The 14078-nt window shown below is 35.8% G+C and overlaps 1 long non-coding RNA gene across 1 annotated transcript in view; it reads right to left on the bottom strand.

Annotated features, from left to right (window-relative positions):
- The window catches only part of LOC134733473 (uncharacterized), a 334015-nt gene that overhangs the window by 263017 nt on the left and 56920 nt on the right, over positions 1-14078 (bottom strand). Inside the window, exon 2 of the long non-coding RNA XR_010116957.1 lies at positions 11471-11580. This is a non-coding gene — a long non-coding RNA (uncharacterized lncRNA). The remainder of the gene's footprint in view (positions 1-11470; positions 11581-14078) is intronic.

Here is a 14078-nt window from a genome sequence, read left to right as displayed (position 1 = left end):
CTTTAAAAAATAGAGGTACTTGGTTACAGTTTGATATATTTGAAGTAGACTGAGGTAAAGCAAGGAGTGGAAGAGATGTGGAACTACAATAATTCAGCTGAGAAAAAGATGAGTTCAGTTTGTGAATACCTTAAATGGCGTGTTGGGGATGTATACACTACCCTGAAGACAATGGTGAATTGAAAGACATTAAGCTGGGGAAAGACAAGTCTTCAGGTTATGACCATGAAACAGGACAGCAAGAAACCCATGGCAGCATAGGCGAAATGGGTGTTTATCCCGGTCAAGAAAATCCTCAAATGAAGAACACTTCCAGAAGAGATAACTAAATGTTCAGTCAAGGGGCATACATAGTTAGAGCCATGCTCTGAGGAGATGGGAAGGGAAGTACCAGCTATAGATCCTGGAGTGTATGATGTTGGATGGAAACTCAAGAAACTATCCAAGTAAGAAACCTCCTGTTACAGCAAATAGGTTATTCCCTGATCCACTGGTCAGGAGGAGTTCGTATGGAATTTTTCAAGGGTTCACAAAGCCAGGTCCTCTATGAGTTAGGAGGAAAGAGAGAAGATATATCTGAAGCACTCTTGAGAGGTAAAAGGAGATATTGAGAAGTGACTGAGAAGAAAAAAACAGAGCCAGTGAGAAGTCCTGCCTTCATTACCCTAACGACAAGCTCTCCTCTTGAAAATGTCTGGGCAGTATATATGGGAGAAGGAGAAACACACATGTAAAAGACCAAGTCTGGGGAATAATGCTTTCAGGACAAGGCAGGAAAACAAACACTGGCTTTACAGACATAAAACCTGAGACTGAACTCTAAATCTATTTGTAACTGTGTGATCTTGGATATATTACTGAAATTTTCATAGTTTCAGTTTCCTTATCTGTAACATGGTGATTATTGTAGTTACGCTGCAAGACAATTGTAAAGGAGAAACAGATAATATATGTTAAACATGTAACACAATGATGGTGAATCACACCCGGGCCAAACACAGTAATTCCCCTCCACCCCTGCTAGCTCTGGCAGCCTGGAGGTACCAAGCACATGTATCTTGATGATTTTGTCCCAGCTCTCTATGGGGCTCAAAAGTATAAGAGAAGCAACTGAGGCATCCAGCCCTGACACAAAGAAGACCACCAAATCCTGCCCCAGCTATCTCAATTGGTCCCTTAAACACTTTTCTTTTATATCATTCTTTTCTCTATTGTTAGAAGAGAAGTTTGTGGCTGCTTTTCTAATAAATGGGTACCTTTTTGCTTTTCTAAGAAGCACGTACTTTTCTAAGAAGCCGTTAATCGTATGGGGCTCATTTTAATATGGCTTTTAAGGACCAATAACATAGTATATATTTCAAAATAATTCCTATTGGATGTTTTATTAAAACAATATATGGTTATTGATAGCTACTGCCATGCTTAACAGCCTTTGTTAATTTATCAAAGGGAAGTTCAAGCAAGTATATGAATTAATTTGTTTTAGTCAATAGGTAATGGGAACTTGCAGCATCATTTAAAAGTCATTGAAAAAACAAAATTCACTGTCATTTTTTCCTGAGCTTCAAACCATATTATCAATAAAAGAAGATGACTAATTTCCTAGCCCCATTGGATCCTGATATAACATCAGACTACTAGCTCAGAACAATAAAACATTTCTTGTCACCTAAAATTTCAGAGTTTAATATCCTCTAGAAAACCAGCTCACAACTTTATGAAGAGTTATAAATTATTAAAATTAAACTACAGTCATGTCTTGATTTACTCACTGTATACCTAATAGAAGGCTCTCAGCATTATTAAGGGGATTTAAAATGGTATCATTTCAAATGATATCAAAGAGCTTATAAGAGTCACATGACCTGAACTCTGTTAGTTTCTCTGGGACCCTGAGCAAGTCACTTCACCCTCCAGTGCCTCAGTTTACCCATCTATAAAAATGGGATGATGGCTGCCCTAGTATCACTCAGGACTACTGAGGGCACATTTTAAAAATGTTATTGAAAATTATAAAGCACAATATAAAATCTGCTGGAATTATTGATATTAGAAATGGTACAATTTATGTTGAATTTTAAGCTGTCAGCTTATGAAAGACTTGTTTTCAGGACTGAGTTCACTAATGCCTGACTCCCTCTAAAAATAACAAGCAATTTCAGTAAATTGTAAAAGGGGAACATTTGCATGGCTTCCTGTCAGTAAAGACCATTTATGTGCTTGAAAGAAATACCATTTAGATATGACATAAACCCTGCAATTGCTTATAACTAACCTTGCTCAGCAAAGAAAAAATTCTCGTAGAAATTTACCATGTCAACAGCATCTCCCTGGGACACGAAAGACCTTTATTCCAGCAGGTGAATTGAAAGAGTTTATAAGTGTCACTGCAATTTTTAAACACTTTTTTTTTCAAGTGCAGGTTATCATCACCCTCTAATTTACAACAAATGCTCTCTATATGGTGACTCCTCAAACTATAGCTCCAGCCCAGATAGCTCTGTTGAGATTAAGCTCCATTCATTCAACAGCCAGTTGGATATTCTGCACTCAACATATCCATTACTAAACTTATCAGCCTCTACACCAAAACTGCTCATCTTCCTTTCTTCCCATGATTGTGGCTGGTTTCTTTTGCATAAGCTAAAATCTGCCCAATGAATGGAGGCAAGGATAGGTGCCATCCAGGCATCTCACTGCTATTTAAAGATAAAATTTCCATCTTCCATACCTCTTGTTTTCCTGGCTGTGCCTTCTTCCAGCTATACCTAAAGCAGCCTTACTCCACTATTTCCACATTACAGTAAGTACTAGGAAAAGAAAGAGTGCAGAAGTGGGAGTGAAGCCAGCAATATTTTTGCTTCATCTTAGGTCTAAGAATTAAGGTTTGACATGTCTAGTGACATTGAGTTTGACTGTTTTCCTGACCTTGACAAAAGAAACCTAAATTGGAAATCAAGCCCTGTATCACCACTTACTAGCTTCTCATCTTGAGACAGTCATTTGCTGTATCTGACCTCAGTTTTTTCATTTATGATTTAAATGTAATAATAACTACTCTTTCTCACACAGTTGTGGTGAGGCTAAAGAGGAAATACTTAAATGTAAAGCAGCCATGTGTATTGCAAAGTTTTAGGTAGTACAAATGCCATCATTTTTCCTCCCAAACTCTGCAACTGTGCTTGCATCTCCATCTCCTCCTCCTTTCCTTCTGTTCAGGTGAAGCATGAAGGCTCCTCCCACCACAGTCCAAGCCATCTACTGTGCCTTGCTCTACCCCATTTCTTCCTCCTCACTCAAGAATTGTGTTCCATTTAGATCTCTTTTCTCTTTCCTGAAAGAGAGAGATCTTTAATCTCATCTGTTCTCCTAGCTCATCTTCATCAACATACAAACATGTTGCAGTATCTTCCATTGAAAATAAATCTTTCTTTACCCCTCACATATGTCTCCAGTCATTGACTGTCTCTCTCTTCCCCTTTATGTGTGTTTATCAAATGCATCGCTCACACTCATTGTCTCCCCTTCCTTACCACAATTCTGTCTCCAACTCATTTTAATCTCATCCTTTCCCTCCTTCTGTAGTCAGCAGAAATTGTTGTTCTTAAAGTCACCATTGACCTCACTGCTGTAATTTAATCCTATTCAATCTCCCACCCAGCATTCCCTATGATTTGGCCACTCTTCTCTCCTGAAATCTCCTCCTCTCTGAGTTCCCCCACCTCACTATCCTGGTTTAACCCTCAAATTAAGATTCTGAGCTTACTTAGTTACAATCTATGTCCATGCATATGTATGTCCTCAGCTTCTAACGTAGCTATCAGCACCATGCTCAGGAAGTGTTTTTATTTCTTTGCCTTGCTTGCTTGTTTTTAAAGAAACTGTCTGGTCTCCCAGTTGTGTTTGTTAGTTTGTTTTGCTTTTAAGAAGGGTGTTACATTTGGATAGAGAATATATTATATTACAAATAAATTCTAGTTTCTTTTGTTCTTTTTTCCCATCCAGTAGCAATTTTTATGACTATATATAAATATATGTGAAATAAAATGGTAGATATTTGTCTCATGCTATCTGCGATGTTTACATTTTTATTTTTTAAATCAATTTTATACTGACCTCAAAATGAGCTGGGTTGCTCTACTTCTTATCTTGGTTGTCCCAGATACAGATGTCCTATTCATTTATGTAATGCGACGTTTACATTTGTAGAGGTCTCACTCGATTATCCATAAAGTCTGCCATATCTGCTAGACTGTCCTGAGTTTGCAGTTTTAAAATCTCATTCTTTTTATTTATCAGTATCAGCGAAGGCGGGTTTTATGCTTCTATGTATTTTAGTATTACTGAGGTAAATTTAATATATAGTAAGTTTTCAATAAAAAATAGATTAATGTATATTAAAGTATAATATGAATACATTTAAATGCACCCATTTTAGTGTGCAGTACTGAGTTTTGACACCCTTTTAGGTAGTATCAGTATTATATTTTGGTAACACTGATTATATTTTGTTATGTAGTTGTGTAACCACTACTACAATCAAGATATAATACAGTTTGAACACCCCAAAGAATTTCTCTGTGCCCAGTGTAGTCAAGTTTTTCCCAGTCCCCTGCTCTGAGCAACCACTGACCTGTTTTCCGTATCTACAGTTTTGCCTTTTCTAGACTGTCAAATAAATGGAATAGTATAAAATGCAGCCTTTTGAACCTGGCTTCCTTTATTTAACAGAATGTTTTCAGGTTTATTCATGTTGTGTGTGTCTGTAATTCATTTCTTTCTATTCCTGAGTAGTGTTCCACTGTATGTATTTATTACGTACTATTTATACATTTATTCACCAGTTGTGACAGGCATCCTCATCAGCTCCGAAAAATGTCCACGTTCTAATCCCTGAAACCTGTTAATGTATTACCTTACAAGGCAAAAGGGACTTTGCAGATGTGATAAAGGTTATAGACCTTAAGATGGGAAGGTAATCCTGGATTATCCTGGTGGGCCAAATATAGTCACATAAGTTGGGGGATGATAGCATCAGAAGTCACTGGTGCCCTGTTGCTGGTTCTGTTGTAAGGAACCACACGCGAGAATCAGAAAGAGGCCTGTAGGATCTAAAGCTGGCACTCAGCTGACAGCTAGCAAGGAAAGAGACCTCAATCTTCCATCCCCATGAAACCAGATTTTGTCAACACTTGAGCAAGAAAAAACACATTTTCCCCTAGAGCCTCCAGAAAGGAATGCAGGCAGGCTGACACCTCGATTTTACCTAGTGAGTCCCCTACTAGACATCTATCTACTAGATATTCAAAATAATAAATCTGCGCAGTTTTAAGCCAGTAAGATTGTGGACATTTCTTACATCAGTAACAGAGAAGTAACATGCCAGTTGAAGGACATCTGGGCTGTTTACAGTTGTTGGTAATTGTGAAAAAAGCCACTGTAAAATGTAGAGTATAGGTTTTTGTATGAACTTGAGCTTTCATTTCCCTTGAGTGGAATTGCTAGGTTGTATGATATGTATATTTACTTTATTAGAAATTGCACCACTGTTTGCCAAAATGAATGACTTCATCATTTTGCACTTTTATAATTAATGTACTCGAGTTCCAGTTGTTCTGAATCCTCACCAGCATTTGATATTGGCAGAGAATCTTTCATCTGTTTATTTGTTTGTCCAAATCGGATGAGTATGTAGTGGCATCTCATTGTGGTTTCATTTGCATTTCTATAATGATTAATGATTTTGACTTGGTGAAGTGTCTGTTCGCATTTTTTTTTGCCAAATTTCAATTGGGTTATTTTCTCATTATTGAATTTTGTATATTCATATATTCTGGCATATTTATTTCCTAGTGCTGTGTATATTGCCACTAACTTGGCAGCTTAAAATAACACTCATTTATTATCACGTGATGTGTATGTCAGATGTCCAGCCATGGCATAACTGGATTCTCTGCACACGGTTTTAGAAGACGAATTCAAGGTGTCAGCTGGTTGCATTTTTATCTGGTCTCATCTGGATCTCAGGGTCCTTTTCTAAGCTCATTCAGGTAGTTAGCAGAATTCAGTTTCTTGCTCGTGTAGGCAGGACTGAGGTCACTGATTTCTTGCTGGCTGTCGGCCAGGGGTTGTTCTAGAGGCCACCCTGAGGCCTAGCCAAGTGGCCCTCTCACACCATGGCTGCTTATTTCTTTAAAGCTAGAAGGAGAATCTTGCCAATCTCTATGATAGATACTTAGCAATGAAGTGACTATCAATCACATTTCTCATAGAATGTCATCTAATCAAGGGAATAACTATCCCATCATGCTAGAATGTTCTGCCAACACTCAAGGAAAAAAGATTACAAAGGGTTTATAAAACAGAGTGTGAAAACTTTGGGCACCATCCTAGAATTCTGCTTACCACATCTGGATACAAGTCCATGGTCAGACATGTGTTTCAGAAACGTTTTCTTACAGTCTTTTACTTTTCTTTCTTGTCAAAGGGGGTAAAAAAAACCTTCTGAAGAATGTAAATTTAATTTTGGAAAAATCCAGTTTTTCCCTTTTTTTTTCTTTTATGTATTGTTTTTTAAAAATATTTTTTGCCATACCCAAGAAATCTTTGCCTAATCCAAGGGAACAAAGAGTTTCTCCTGTTTTTTTTCTCCTGGAAGCTTTATAGTTTTAGGTATTAAATTTGAACACTTATCTATTTTGAATTAACTTTTGCATATAATGCATAAGTATGAGTCAAAGTCTTTTTTGCATATGGATATACAATCGTTCTAGCACCATTTGCCAAAAACACCATCCTTTCTCCATTGAGTTGCCCTTGTACCTTTGTCAAATATCACTTTTTAATATATGTACGAGTCTATTTTTGGAAAATTCCTAAATAATTTATATTTTTAAAAACACAATTTTAAATATTCTACAGGTTAAAAGGAAATAGCAAGGAAAATTATAAAATCTTTAGAATTGAATAAAAATAAAGACAAGAGTTCCGTGATTCAGCTAAAGCAGGGAAAATGTAGATCACTGATTTTATAGTAGAAAAGAAGATTTCAAGATCTTTCTTAAGAAATGGAAAAATACAAAAATGTTCTCCCATTCTGTAGGTTGCCTGTTCACTCTGATGGCATTTTCTTTTGCTGTGCAGAAACTCTTTAGTTTAATTAGATCACATTTGTCAATTTTGGCTTTTGTTGCCATTGCTTTTGGTGTTTTAGACATGAAGTCCTTGCCCACGCCTATGTCCTGAATGGTATTGTCTAGGTTTTCTTCTAGGGTTTTTATGGTTTTAGGTCTAATTTTTGCAATCTACTCATCTGACAAAGGGCTAATATCCAGAATCTACAGTGAACTCAAACAAATTTACAAGAAAAAAACAAACAACTCCATCAACAAGTGGGCAAAGGATATGAACAGACACTTCTCAAAAGAAGACATTTATGCAGCCAAAAAACACATGAAAAAATGCTCATCATCACTGGCCATCAGAGAAATGCAAATCAAAACCACAATGAGATACCATCTCACACCAGTTAGAATGGCGATCATTAACAAGTCAAGAAACAACAGATGCTGGAGAGGATGTGGCGAAATAGGAACACTTTTACACCATTGGCGGGACTGTAAACTAGTTCAACCATGTGGAAGTCAGTGTGGCGATTCCTCAGGGATCTAGAACTAGAAATACCATTTGACCCAGCCATCCCACTACTGGGTATATACCCAAAGGATTATAAATCATGCTGCTATAAAGACATATGCACATGTATGTTTATTGAGGCACTATTCACAATAGCAAAGACTTGGAGCCAATCCAAATGTCCAACTGGATTAAGAAAATGTGGTACATATATATCATGGAATACTATGCAGCCATAAAAAAGGATGAGTTCATGTCCTTTGTAGGGACATGGATGAAGCTGGAAACCATCTTTCTCAGCAAACTATCGCAAGGACAAAAAACCAAACACCACATGTTCTCACTCATAGGTGGGAATCGAACAATGAGAACACATGGACACAGGAAGGGGAACATCACACACTGGGGCCTGTTGTGGGGTGGGGAGGGGGGTAGGGATCGCATTAGGAGATATACCTAATGTTAAATGATGAGTTAATGGGTGCAGCACACCAACATGGCACATGTATACATATGTAACAAACCTGCACGTCGTGCACATGTACCCTAAAACTTAACGTATAATAGTAAAAAAATAAAATAAAATAATACAAAAGAAGATGATTTCCCAAACTGCCAACAAAAAAGAAATGGAAAAATACAAGTAAATTAGACTGCAAGCAAAGAAGGAAACAATTGACAGCAAAATTAAATGCAATTGAAAACAAGAAAACCATAAAGAAAATCAGTGAAACTGAAAGTTTACCAATTTTATTGACCTTTCCAAAAAACCAGGTTTCAACGTGATTGACTAAGAAAAAAAGAGAGAAGACATACATTATCAACATCAGAAATGAAAGACAGGCCTCTAGTATAGAAGCTACAGGCATTAGATAGATGATAACTATTACAAATAATTTCATGTCTATACATTGAACAACTTGGATAAAATAGCAAAATTCCTTGAAAGCACAAACCCCTAAGCTCACTCACTAAATAAATAATCAGAATTGTTCTATAACTTCAAATAAGTGAATTTGTGGTTAAAAAACAACACTTCCAAAAAACGAAACTCCAGGCTCAGATGGCTTCACTGAAAACTTCTACCAAACACTTAAGGAAGAACAAAATGCCAATCCTACACTTTTTTTTTTTGCAGAAAATACATAAAGGGAGACTTCCCAACTCATTTTATAAGATTAATATTACGCTGAATCCAAAACAAATAAGAACACTATAAAAAAGAAAATGAGAGATAAATAACCTTCATAAAATAGAGGCAAAATTCTAAACATTTTAGTAGATCAAAGCCTGCAATATATAAAAAGGATAATGTATCCTGACCAAATAGGATTTATTCCAAGAATGCTGTTAGTTCATTATTTAAAAATCAATCAATATAAATTACCATATGAAGAAAATTATGATAAAAACCTTATAATACTTTTAACAGGTACACAAAAAGCATTTGACATGAATCAAAATCCTTTAATAATATAAATCCTTTAGCAACCTAGGAATAGAAAGAAACTTTCTCTGTCCAATAAAAAACATCTACCAAAGACTGCTTTCTCTCTGAAATTAATACCTACTCTCGCCTCCCCTATTGAACAACATACAGGGGGTCCTAGCTAGTGCAACCAGAGAATACGTTTCAAAAAGTAGTAAACATGCAGATTCCAAAGTAAGTAATAAAACTCTATTTGCAAATGGCCTGATTATCTACATAGAAAGATCCCAAAGAATTTTCAAAAATCTACTATAACTGGGAAATGGAATGTTGCAGTGTGCAAAGTGAATGTATAAATATCCGCAGTACTTATATATTTTAGCAATAAACAACTGGAAACTGAATTCAAAAAGGACTATTTAAATTAGCACTAATAAACATGAAATTCTTTGGTATAAATCTAGCAAAATACATATAGAAATGTATCCTGATAACTACATAACCATGAAAAAGATAACAGATAATAAAGAATACGTAAATAAATGATGAGCTACATCATGTTCATAGATTAGAAGGCTGAATATTGTTAATATGAACTTTGAGCTCTGGTTTCAGATAAATACACATTTAGAATTATGTCTTCTTGGTTAATGGACTCCTTTATCATTCTGTAATATCTCTTTTTATATCAGGTATATTATTCTTTGTTCTGAAATGTGTTTTGCCTGATTCTAATATAGCCATTCCATCCAGCTTTCAGTTAGTGTTAGCACAGCATACTTCTCTTCATTTTTTTCATTTAACCTGCCTATGTTTTCATATTTAAGATGAGTTTCTTGAAGCAGCGTACAGATGAGTCTTGCTCTTGTTTTATCCTACCTGTAAATTTCTATATTTTAATCGGATGTTTAGGCCATTCGCATTTGTGAAATAAACATAAAGCCCCTCAGCCCCCAGGCAAAATGAAACAGACTCCCTATGGCAAAGGAGACCCCAGAAAACTTTAAAAACTAGATTCAACAGCTTCAACAAGGCAAGAGGTCAGTCACGTCTCAATATTCTCACAACTCGCTAACCATCTCAAGATCTTTTTCCTATAATTAAACAGAAACCAGTTTGTGAAAAACAAGTATAGAAGTTTTCTCTCTCAATCTAGGCAAACCATTTGACATGCTGGCCAAGTGGCCCACCTTTATCATGGTTTCGCCATGAAATTTGACCCGTCTTACAAAGCATTCCTTCCTGATAAATGACCACCAACCACAAACTCACTTTGGCTGGTTTACAGACATACACAAAGTGCTTTTGTGACCTGTTTTTCACCTTTTGATATATAGAGCTTTTACTACATTTTAATGTTAAGTCTTCATTCCTAAATGAACATGGGTCATATGCAACATGTATGCTTGCTCACCGCACATGCACGTGACTCCCTCCATGCATATTCATAGCTCCTCCTAGAGCCCACAATATGTGTGTTCGGCTGATCATGTCAAGCATAAATTCCTACCCTCCCATTTTTCCTTGGAGCACCAGCTTTCCGTTTTGGCCAGATGCTCTGTTTCTTTACCTGCAGGTTGTAACTTTTTATAAGAAATAATGTCCATGTTTTCTGCTTTTATAGATCTTATGGTTTTAATTTGACACATTTAGTGTTACAATTGATGTGATTGAATAAAAATTACCAAATTGATAGGTTTTCTATAGTTTTCCATGTGTTCTATGTTTTTTCCTCCTTCTCTGACTTCTTTTGAACTAAGTGTTTTTTATTTTTGTATTATTCTATTTAATCTCCAATATTGGTTTATTTTTCAGACTTCCTTTTTTTTTTTTTTCTTTTTTTGAGATGGAGTCTCGCTCTGTCACCCAGGCTGGAGTGCAGCGGTGCGATCTCAGCTCACTGCAATCTCCGCCTCCCAGGTTCACACCATTCTCCTGCCTCAGCCTCCTGAGTAGCTGGGACTACAGGTGCCCACCACCACACCCGGCTAATTTTTTTATATTTTTAGTAGAGACGAGGTTTCACCGTGTTAGCCAGGATGGTCTCGATCTCCTCACCTCGTAATCTGCCTGCCTTGGCTTCCCAAAGTGCTGGGATTACAGGTGTGAGCCACCGCGCCAGGCCCAGACTTCCTTTAAAATATTTTTTTAGTTGTTGTCATTAAGTTTACAATATATATTATCAAATAATTACAGTAATTTTAAACAATATTATATCACTTCACATAATTATGAGCCTGACAACCATATGCTCCTAATGATTCCCTCTTTTCTTTCTGTGCTGTTGTTATCATGAATTTTACTTTTGAATATGCAGTAAACCCCAAATATACTCTATTTTTACTTTTAAGACAGTCAATTCCCTTCTAAAACAATTACTAAGAACAAAATGTATTTTGTACTTACTTTCTTTTTAGCTGTTTCTGAAGAACTTTCCTTTTGTGGATCCAAGTTCCTGTGTATTATCATATTCTTCCACTCCAGTAACTTATTTTAATATTTCTTCTAGTGTCAGTCTGTTGATCAAAAAGTATATCCTTTTTTAAAAAAATTGTTTTAATTTCTGAAATATACTTTCACTGGATGTAAAATTCTGTGCTGGTCTTTTTCTTTTCCCACCCCTTTGAAGATATCACTCCATCATCTTCTGGCATGCACAGTTTCTAATGAGAAATCTGTTATATTTTTACTCTTTTGTTGAGATATATATAGATATATATATGAACAAAGTCATATTACATATATATGAACAGTCATATTATGTATATGAACAAAGTCATATTACATATATATATATATATATATATATGCCTTTTTTGCCAAACTGCATGAAGAAAATTGCCCTTTCTCTTTGACTTTCTGTGGTTTAAATACAATGTATGTAGATGTCTGCATGGGAGTGTTGGGGTTCGTGTATGTATGGGAGTGACAGAATGTTTTCATTTTATTCCACTTGGTGTTCCCTGAGCTTTCTTGATGTATGATTTTATGTCTTTTGATATTTTTGGAAAAAAATCAGTCATTATCTCTTTAAATAATTCATAAGTTTCATTATCTTTTTATTTCCTTCTAGGATTCAAATTACACAAATGTTAGCTCCTTGGATGTTATTCTACAGTACTTACATGCTTTGTTCTGTTTCTATTTTTCCCAGTATCTTTTATCATTGTGTTTCAGTCTGGGTAATTTCTATTGACCTATTCACTAATTTTTATGTCCGTTATGTTTGTTGAGTCTGCCAATGAATTATTCAATGGCATGCTTCATTTCTGTTTCTGTATTTTAATTCTAGCCCTTGAATTTGAGCATTTTTAAGTGTTTTTCATCTCTCTTCTGAAATTCCCCATGTGTTCATGCATGTGTTACACTTTTTCCACAAGATTCTTTAGCATATTAATTATAGTAATTTTTAATTCTCCATCTCATAGTTCCAATATCTGCTTCATATATGAGTCTTTTTTTGCCTCTTGGCAATGGGGTGAGGTTTTTTCTTGTTTTTTAATGTGCTATTATATTTTTAGTAGAAGTCAGATGTACAGGACAGTAGAGACTGGGTAAATAGCATTTATGCCTGAACATGTGACCTGTTGTTTTGCTTGGTCATTAGTGAAGATATTTGTGTCTTCTAGGCCTAAACTACAAGGTATGCTTTCTAGGGTCTCTTGCTATACCATCTGTATTTTTCATGTAAGTTCTTGTGAACTCCATTTGTGTCTAAGTCCCCAGGGGCCTTACATTATCCCACTCTCAAATTTTAACAATTCACTAAATATGTTAGTGAAATTTTCTCCTTCTCACTTAAATGGAGGAGCTGTCTTCCTCCCCTCCTTTGCATAGGTTAGTCCCATCTCTTGCTGGAAGTGCCTGCCTTTCCTTAGATTTCAGGTTAGTGGCTTTCTTGGCAACCTCACCTCTTTGAGGTTGATACATTTAATAATTTTTACATTTCCTGAATTTTCCCTGTTATTATTGTGAGAATGATATTCTTTCCAACTTTCTGTGTTCTAAGTAGAAGCTGGAAGTCCAGGATATTTTTATGACAGTAAAAACATGTATGTTTGTATATACACATACATATACACACATCAAATCAATCAAGAAAGAAGTGAGAACTTTAGTTATAACAAATGAATTCAGCTTCAGTGTTTCCAGAAATTGTCCTGTGTCCAAGACAATTAAAGAACTACAAGAAAGACTCAGAATTTATTCCCGTTTTTAAAGAGCTTACAATCTTCAGGGAAGGAATAAGGAAATAAGTAAAAAGAGCCAGCGTCAAATTCTTTCTGCTATTCCCCTATTCAGCTTTGCATAGTAAAGATAACATGAATTTCTTCTGTGAAAGACTGTGGCTTGGGGCCTGACGTGATGGCAACTCAGTCAGCCAACTCTCAGGCAGTTAGGAGCTCGTGGGGAACCTAGAACTGCCACCTAGATGCAGGTGTCTTATCTTAATATAATAAACTCCTATAAGAAGAACAGACTATACAAAACCTTACAGAGCAAACTAAAAGACTTTAGAACTAAATCCGGCTTAAAAATAATGCTGAAACAATTTGATTCTCATTGATCTTCTTTGATGACTATTGAAATATATTTTCAGCAATTAATTTCTACTTTTCTTTGATCCTACCAAAGTGGGAAAAAGATTAAAAATGGAGGTATAAGTAGATAGGAACAAAGAAAACATTGGGATCACAAGAGTCCAAGGGATAGTTGACATTCAAATATATATGGAGATAAAGAGTTTTAAAATTCTCTGCAAAACCAATCTTAATCTTGGGTTATACAATATGATATAAGGACAAACTTGGCTTTTGAAGCAGAGAACAGAAGAGAATAGAATCAGCCAGATGTTCGGATAAATTGCTGAAGTCCCACAGCAGTTTTACTTAAGGCCACCCTATCACAGGCTTTAGTACAATTTAAGATCAAATTCACAGTTAGCCTGACAAATATATTTGCCCAAGACCTTCTCCATTATAATTCCATTAATATCTCTGGGCTCGGAGCCAGC

Source organism: Symphalangus syndactylus, chromosome 18 (genome assembly GCF_028878055.3).
Source record: "Symphalangus syndactylus isolate Jambi chromosome 18, NHGRI_mSymSyn1-v2.1_pri, whole genome shotgun sequence".
Lineage (NCBI taxonomy): Eukaryota > Metazoa > Chordata > Mammalia > Primates > Hylobatidae > Symphalangus > Symphalangus syndactylus.
Note: the sequence above shows the minus strand (reverse complement) of the source record. Positions and strands in the feature narration are given on the sequence as shown.